Consider the following 8,976-nt stretch of genomic DNA (forward strand, 5'->3'; position numbering starts at 1 on the left):
AGGTCCCTTCCGACCCTTAATCTATGAATCTATGAAACACCTCACACACCACACAGAGCCGGGGGCTGAGCTCCAAACCTGCTGCCAGCCCAGGACCATAGCAGTTTGAGCTGGGGCAAAGCAGACCTGGGATGGCAGGGATTACAGGGGTCAGCCCCAGGGTCTGAGTGGCAGCTCTGGGTGGCGGAGGGGCTGGCTGAGGAATGAGAGTCATGTTTCAGCCCTGCAGGCTTCCTCTCCCCAGCTGGCTGCACTGACCAGGCTGAATGGGTACAATTTCCATCTGGCAGTTGCCATCTATATATGTGTTTAATCTCACATGTTTGTTCTACCACAGGACAGTATTTGTCCCCAACAATACTATCCTACAGTGGAGTAAATTAGTTTACTGCACCCTAATTCTGATGCACATGTAGTTGGTAATGCTTTACTGCAGATTTAATTAGTCAGCTCTGCAGTAAAGCTCATGTGTAGATGCACCCGCCGAGAGAAAAATAAAAAAAAAAGTAGAGGGAGAGGTTGCACAGTGCCTTGAATATGCTCTGCTGTCCAGCCTGAGCTTCTCTACTACAGCAAGCTTCTTTACTGAACTTCATTTAACAAACCTTAATGCAAAATTGATTCAGTAATATTTATTTGCAATGTATGCCATAAGAGATGTATATAGCTTTAAGTTTTAAAAATGTCTTTTTCAGAAGAGTAAAAAAGGCCTGTGAGTACCTAGAAAATATTTTTACATCTAGGTTAACAAACCTGAAGTGTACCATTTCAATACCCTTCCCAGGACAGGAATTATGCCTGCCTTGTGAGATGTGAGAATCTGCCAAGAAAGAATTGAACCCTCTCCAAGATTCTTTAGAGTTTGTGAATGACACTATGGGTATGGTGTAGGGCTGTGCAAAGCTTCGGTCCCCGATTCAATTTGGCAGAGATTTGGCCCAATTCAGTGGTCGAAAGTCCAAATCCGAATCAGATCAGGAGACCCTTTAATCTCTCCGAATTGAATTGGAACCCTCCATACCGATTCAGAGAGATTTGACAATTTGAACATAGACAGCTTTAAAAATGTTTTTCTACATATCTTCAGGAGCCAAGTAGCTCATGAATGCTGTAATGCTGGGGAGGATGGAGCATCCCACAGCAGAGAGAGAGTGAGGCGGGGGGGGGTCCCCAGCACACTCACTCATCAGCAGACCCAAAAGTGAACCAGAAGTACTTCCGATCTACTTTTTGGTCCACCAGGGAGTTCTCCAGGGCCACCCCCCCTCCTCCCTGGCTTGGCGACTGGTGCCTCCTGGGTCTGGGGGGCCAATTGCCGAGCTCAAGGGGTGCAGGGGTCCCCCCAGTACACTCCCCAGCAGACTCAGAAGTGGACCAGAAGTATTTCTGGTCCACTTCCAGGTCCGCTGCCAAGCATGCGGGGGGGCTCCCCCCATGCTCCTGTGGGATGCTCCATCCACAAGCCATGCCTGGTACCTTGAGGCATGTAGAAAAAACACATTTAAAAGCTGTGTCTAATGTCCAAATTGTTGATTGTCTGAATCAGCATCAAATATTCAGATTCAGATTTTGCCAAATTGAACTGGAGACAGTGATCTGAATCACCAGATTGAATCACTGTCCCCAATTTGGGCTGAATCCAAATCAAATACAACCTGTTTTGCACACCCCTAGTATGGTGCCCAGGTAAATATGTTATCTGAGGAATATATCCCCCCCAAAAAAAAAAAAACAAAAAAAAACAAAACAAAACAAGTTAGGAGCCAATATTCAACAACAGTTCATAAAGAGATTGAATACCCAAAGCAAACTTACAGCATATTGGCCTGTCATCATCTACAGAGGTGTTCTTTGTGTAATGTGAATGTAATGTTTGTAACCGCAGGTGGAACCAGGAGGCAGTCTGCACAGCTGTGATGCCTGTTAATTTGGACTGCAACTCCTAGAAATCCCCAGGGGTGCGGGGCAAGGGAAAAAAGGAAGAGCAAGCTTGAGGATGGACTAAAGTGGGAAGAGAGAGCAGAGTACACGTGGAATCTGGTCATCCCTACATAGGAGCACACAGCAGAGCTGGAGATCTCACCAGCTTGGTCAGCCAGGTCTGTGGACTGAAGGAGCTGGACTCAGACTTGGAGGCAGCTGCAGGCTGCTGTTTAAGTGCTCTAGGAACCAAGGCATGTTTGGGGATACCTCCAGGAGTTGTGTGGGGGAGAAATTAAGGTGCTGAGTATTGATGTTTGTTCCTTTAGCTTTTCCCTCCCTTCGGCCTCTTGGCTTGTGACCCTAACCCCTATGATTTTCTGTATAAGAGTGGCACTCTCCCTTGCTTCTTGTCCCAGTTTCTGGGGCTGCTGGGTTGGCACACTTAATCAAAGGCCTATGACCAACTGTAAACTTTAAATTATTCCAGCACCAGGTGCTTGTAAACAGTGGCATAGCTTGTGGGGGAAGAGAGAGGGGTTTGGAGCAACTTTCCTGGGCACCAGCTTGGAGGGGAACAAAAAAAAAAGAAGCAGTTTGGCAAGTAGCTGCATATTTGCATCACACACTAGAAGTCACTGTTTCCACTTTGCTCTAGGTTGCCAGCCACATCCCTACACTGTTGCCTGTATAAGAGTGGTTCAGAAACGGTCTGGTGAAACACATACCACTAAGTACAGAGCAACTCAGGCATAGCTTTACAGTGTGCCTGATCATGTGTAGACTATTAACCTGGGTGACCAGACCTGGATGAGAACAGAAGAACATTGAGTAGTCATTGACCCAATCCACATTATGATACAGATAATAGCATATGAACTGCCATGTCAATCGTTGAGTTCAGAACTCACCATTGAAAAGTTTGACTTTAAAAGGAATATCACAAACACCAAAATGAAATTTCCTTACTGACAAACTAGTTTATATACAGAAACAGTCTGATTTCACTATTCAGCAGCATCTTTTCTTGGTCTATCACAAATGATGCCACTGCTCCAGGAGCCTAAAGAAATGAATGACTTCATTCAAAGTGGCAGAGAACAGAGGTTTGAAGACAAAGTAGATTATGGTTAAAAAAATCATCATCATCATCGGCCTTGTCACATTGGTATCTGACCAACCCAAACTTGAATACTACATATAGAAAAACTGCAAGACAAAATGCCCTCTTTTCAGTATAAACATCTGTACTGTATTTCAAGCAGTCAAAATGTCAGATACTCCCAAAGGCCCACGCACTACTATAGTATATTTGCCTTTTTAATTCACTCCATCTGTACTGCTGAGCAATGATCCAAGACAACAAAGTTTGAAAACTTGTCTTTCAACTTTGGAAATTTGTTTTGCAATTTCCCAAATAGATACTCTGGCTTCATTAAAAAAAGATAGAAAAATCATACTCCTTTCAAACTCATTTACAAGCGGCATACAGTCTCTTATTAGTTTACATCGCTATTTTTGATTACAGGATTATATTGTACTTTGATATTTCACACCAATATAGATAGGAAAGGAATTCTTAAACATTTGGTTGTGTACTATGTGTCTGTAATTTTCGCTATGGGAGACTTATAAACTAAATGGACCAGCTATATTTCTTGTCTATGTTCAGCGACCTATAGTAAACATAATGTTTCATTCCCGTATATTGTGCAACAAGGGAGGAGAAAACAATTTGAATATGGACCAGTGTGGAATTTCAGCCTAGATTCAAGCTGTCCCTGTAGGTGCCTCAACTTAAGAATTGTTCTGTATAACAATTGAACATCTGCCTCATGAAAATGATTCAAATGACAGTCAGACACGTAGAATTCCCATAGCGTAAATGGAGAGACAGGAAAGATGACTAAGAACAATTCAGGTTTAAAAGCCAAGGTGCTCTATACAGAGAATGGGGAGCATGAAGTGCCTCTAAAAAGGTGGTTCAGAAGTCTGGAGTCAACCAATAGGAAGTATTAAAGAACGGGCTCTCCCAGCCCTCTTGGGATCTTAGACTCAAGCTGTCCACTTACTTGCAGTTTACAGGTTCTAGACCCACTTTTCAGGACATCTGCATAGTTGTCTTCTGAATACAGAAGGTTATTACACTTCTCTTCTTGGAAGACAATAAATGGGAGTTTGCCTCTGTAGTCTGGTTCTTAGGAAAGGGGGGGGGGTTCTGACCTTTGCTTCCAGCACCATTTTTGCACTTTCAGGTAAAGAGAGGATAATACAAACAGAAATAAGCCTAGCAGTAGGAACCATAGCCCAGGCCTCTCTATCCTAAGCCAAGTGTCCTAACCACCAAGTTAAAAAGACAAGCTCCTCTTGTCTCCATGTCTGTTGTATTCTTGTTTGCTGCCGACTCAGCTTCAATAAGGGGAAGGGAGAGTTTCCTTAGCTAGCATATTCTGAAATTTGCTATTCAGGATATCTTCCAGAGAAGTAGAAACTATGGGCTTATGTGGAATCTAGGCAAGCACCTTATTCACTGAGCTGCTGAACAAATGGTAGCACCACCACTTCTTTGATCTGAAATCAGTGTTGGCAATATCAGCTAGTTATGGTCCTTGCTAAATTATCCGTGTGACCTTTCCATGGAACTCCCCCACAGTGTAGGTGACTCAGCCCCAATTTAAAATCTTGCTTGGAGTTAGCCTCCAAAGTGAACACTAAAGTTGCTTTGGCATGGGTTTGCATGCTTAGTAGCACATGCAGTTCCAAGTGAAGGTGGGTGCATCTGCACATGCAATTAATTCAAAGCAATAAAACTCCAGCACTTATTGCACCAGAGTTTATTGCTCCTGGGTGTACCATTTGAACTGCAGCACGTTGAGCTGGGTCAGAGCAACCCTGGCTGGCAGGGGTCTGGGGAGTCAGCCTTCTGGCCTGGGCTGCTCTGACTTAGCTCAATGTGCTGTGGAGGGGCTGCCTTGCGTACAAGGGTACTCCAGTGTAGGGCTAGTCAACTGGCAACCCCCGCACTGAAACAGCCTTGTGCCCCAGCCAGCCATGTCAGCATCTACATGTGCACTGGTGCACACAAAAGAACTCTGCAGCAAGGTAGTGCAAAAATCAATTAGTTTACTGTGGCTTAACAGGGTTGCAAATTTAGATGCCAAGACATTTACTATGCAGCTAATTAGGCAACTCCACAGTAAAACATCTCATGTAGATGTGCCCGCTATGTAGCAAATTTAGGCATCTAACAAGAGTTTAGGGTTCTGAAGCCAGGACAATTCAAAACACTCCATGAACCAGAATTTTCATTCCATCGTAACTCCTACTGAACAAAATTTGTATCTGGGGCTTAAAAGCAGATGTTAGATTAGTTTGATACCCATGCTTCTGTTTGGATGGCAATGAGGAAATAAGCATATGAATGATAATCTGAAGGGACCCTTACATTGCAAAGACATTTTTTTGAAAGTTTGTAACTAGTTAAATAACCATGACCATCCTGCAGGCAACTTCAGATAGACAAACTAAGAGGTCCACATACCCAGAGAGGTCTGCCCAGTAACATAATTCATCATTCAAGTGCTTTATTCTGATTTAACTCATTTGTTGGTAAAGTGCTTTCTTTTGATTTATGCAATATTTTCCTGATGTCAAAGCACACCTTTGTTTTATCATAACATTACTGTTCTTAATCACATTGTGAAAGTAGCAAGTGCACCAGCACCAACTTTTCTACAGTAATCTTTTCTGCAGTCTAGGTAGCATTTATTATGCAAAGCAGTGCACACTTTACAAGCAAAAATGAGACTCAATTTCAATGAGTGTCCAGAGGCTTGAAATACAGTCTGAAAACTGATCACCTGCAAGGAAAAATTAAAAGATCAAAATGTCCATTTACCTCCTTAAGCAAAACTGGGCATTTTTGCTCCATTGGAATCCTACTTTCATGCTTGCTTAAATATAGTCAGGTTTTAAAGAACTGCTTAGCAATGCCAAGGACTGTAAAGAGAATGAATTTTAGAAATGTTAAAGCAAGCTTGAAGAAAAAAGGTTGTTTTTGGAGTTTAAAAATATGCTTCACAAGGATTAAGTGCACAATGGTACTCAACCATAGAGGTAATGTTGAGTATCTTTTTACTTGAAATTAAGTAAAAATATTCAAAAGCATTAAACCTTATAAAGCTTCATCAAGGAAAACATTAATGCATGTGGACAAATGACCCAAAATTGTCAAAAAGCATGTTAACCCTTGGCAACATATAATAACATATGTGCTCTCTAGCAAGTAATGTTCCTGTTAGAAAAGTGAGATTGCAATGATGTTCAAAAACATTTTGTTGTTAAAAAAAAATGCTGAAGTGGACTTTAAGCTTCTCTTTCCCACAATATCCATCTGGGAGAGCAAGAGTGATATGCCCACTACTGGTGCTGCTAAGGGGAGTTCTTCCTCCCCACACCTGCTCCAGGGGGAGCAGACAGGTCTGCTATTCATTGCTGCTGCTGTCCTGTCACATTCCCAGTTGCAGCAGACAAAATTGTGGTTCTAACACCCCTACCCCCAGGACAGAGAGGAAGAGAGCAGGAAGGAGTGGGGGAAAAGGGAAGGGGTGGAGTGAGGACATGGTTGTGACCATGGACAGGAACTCTTACCTGCTTTCAGGACTTTGAAGAGGTCTAGAAGGCTCCCCCTGTCCAGTTTGCTCACATCAGTGGATGCCACCACCCCTGGAGCCTGGGTTGCTGCTTCTGTACCCTCCTTTGGCTTTCTGAAGGGGCAGATCGAGGATTTGACACTCTCAGAACAGAAAGCGTAAGATTAAGCAATTTCAAGCTATATTTACACACCTTACAAAAGGTGGATGCAAAGCCAAACTAATGAAATGGCCACTTTTTTTACCCTGAAATCACCGACTGTCACTGTTACTTGTGGCTGCAAATGAATGCTGAATATGTCATTTGTTTTTTGCCAAATCATAAATAAATACAGACACAGTGCTTGCTCTAAAGCTCACCAAAATCAATTTGAGAACCAAATAACTGGACCTCTAATAGACAGATTTTAGAATATATATCAACCATTCTACAACTATTTAGTACAAGGTTTCTTGTATCTTGTTTTACAGAAGTTGGTTACTGCCCAAAGCAGGTACTGAAGTAGGTGAACTACTGGCCTAATCAGTGTCACCCTATATTTGTTCTTATAGACCTTTAAGATGCCTGCTTTCTATCAAGAGTACACCTGAAATAAAACAGACAAGGTGGAATCAAAAACCATCTGGTCTTTACTTGACTTCATTAGGGGACGTGTATCAGGGCACTGAGGTGCCTGCTACTAAAAAGCAGCAGTATGGGCTCAGGTGCTCGTTGCTAGGGGCAACCAGAAGGAGCTACGGGCCGGCAAATGGTGGGTGAGCTGACCGGAAGGGGCAGGGCTGACCACCATAAAAATACAGACAGGAGGCTGTGGGTGCTCTCTCTCCCTCCCTCTCCCAGCTGGCCTGAAGGGGCACTGTTAGACTGAGCTAAAAAGAGCTTGGCCCTGAAAGGGGAAAAAGGGAACGGCCTGGAGGTACAAACCACTAGTTTTACACGTGGGAGATGTTGCGTGGTTTAGAAGACGTTTTAGCCAGAAGGCTTAGATTTTGAGTTATAGCTGACTGGCTTGCGTTATTGCTTTTGTAGTTGTTGTTAGACCAGAGGACCAAGTGAGACTATTAGGAGTTGGAGGCGGCCTCATAGGGGCTCCACGGTAGCGTGGGCACCCTGGCACCAGAGAGGGCACAGCATTTAGGGGTGTATCAACCCCAGCCCCAGCACGGGGCCACAGTCGCGAGGAAAGCCCCAGTGCCGGCGGGCGTGAGGAAAGGGATCGACCAAACAACATCCAGTATATCTGTGAAGCTTGGGGCATGGTACAGGGGTGGTTGGAGCCACGCATAGCCCCTAAGGCTTTGGTGCACTGAGTCACCTAAGACAAAGCACAGACTGGGATACATCAGGCACCGTGTCAAAGAGGACAAAAAAAAAGAGGCAGCCTCCCTTAAACATTACTAACATCAAAGACATGATGAGTGAGATGGTGAGTGTGCGCTGACACCAGCTTGATACAGCAGGGGGTGCTAGGGGAGTTCATGGCACCCCTAGGTCCTGCCCCGTCACAGGGCATTATTTTGAAGGGACTAACCTATAGTTTTGTTGCAGTGAGGTGTAAATAAAGTATTGTACCAGCTTCTGTTCTGGCCACAGATCCCAAGGATATGAATGCAGAGATGTTGACATGGTTTATGAGCATTTTTTACCACATCAGCACAGGCTGGAATTTTTGTTCACACCATTTAATAAAAGATAATAAATACTCTGTCAGTATTGTTAGACAAAGGAATGCAACCTCCAGTTTACTATAGTGAAAACATTATCAACACAGAGAAGGCAAAACAAGACAGATCTTTAAGTCTGGAAAGAAACAAATAAATTCAACTCAGCTAAGCAAAGAGCAAGCTTGAAAGGTTTTAAATTAAGTTAAGGAGCCAATGGTTCTTGACATTTATTTCCCAAATAAAGAGGTCACGAGCATCAGCCTGAAATTTGGACTGCTGAAGCCACTTAGGCAGCCTGGGCCAGGTCCCTGAAAGATGTTACATTTAACACATGATTAACTGGTTAAATCATGTCCCAAGTTGTGATGTGGCCACCTGTTCATTTAATTAATGGTGTGATAAAATAAGGAATAAGCCACAAAGTTATTATACAAAAGTCCTATTGCACCTTTAATTAAACTTGTGGCCAGCAGTCCCATTCTCCAGAGCACACTGGAGCCCTTCAAGATTCTGGTGTGCTCTAGAGCTTGGGAGTGCTGGTCAGTTGATCAGATGCTCCCAGCCAGGGGAGCACACTGTGCTTCTGTGGCTGGGAGCCCCCCTGGCAGCTGATTGGGGTTCTTCCTGCACCGGCAATATGGCATCATAGGATCTGATGCTCAGTCCCACAATCTTGCCTCCTGCCATGCACAGGTTTCTCAAAGTTTTTATGGATTTTACTGGCTGGGGTTTAACCTGG

Source organism: Gavialis gangeticus, unplaced genomic scaffold (assembly GCF_001723915.1).
Source record: "Gavialis gangeticus isolate Ggan-Ray unplaced genomic scaffold, GavGan_comp1, whole genome shotgun sequence".
In the NCBI taxonomy this organism is placed as follows: Eukaryota; Metazoa; Chordata; order Crocodylia; family Gavialidae; genus Gavialis; species Gavialis gangeticus.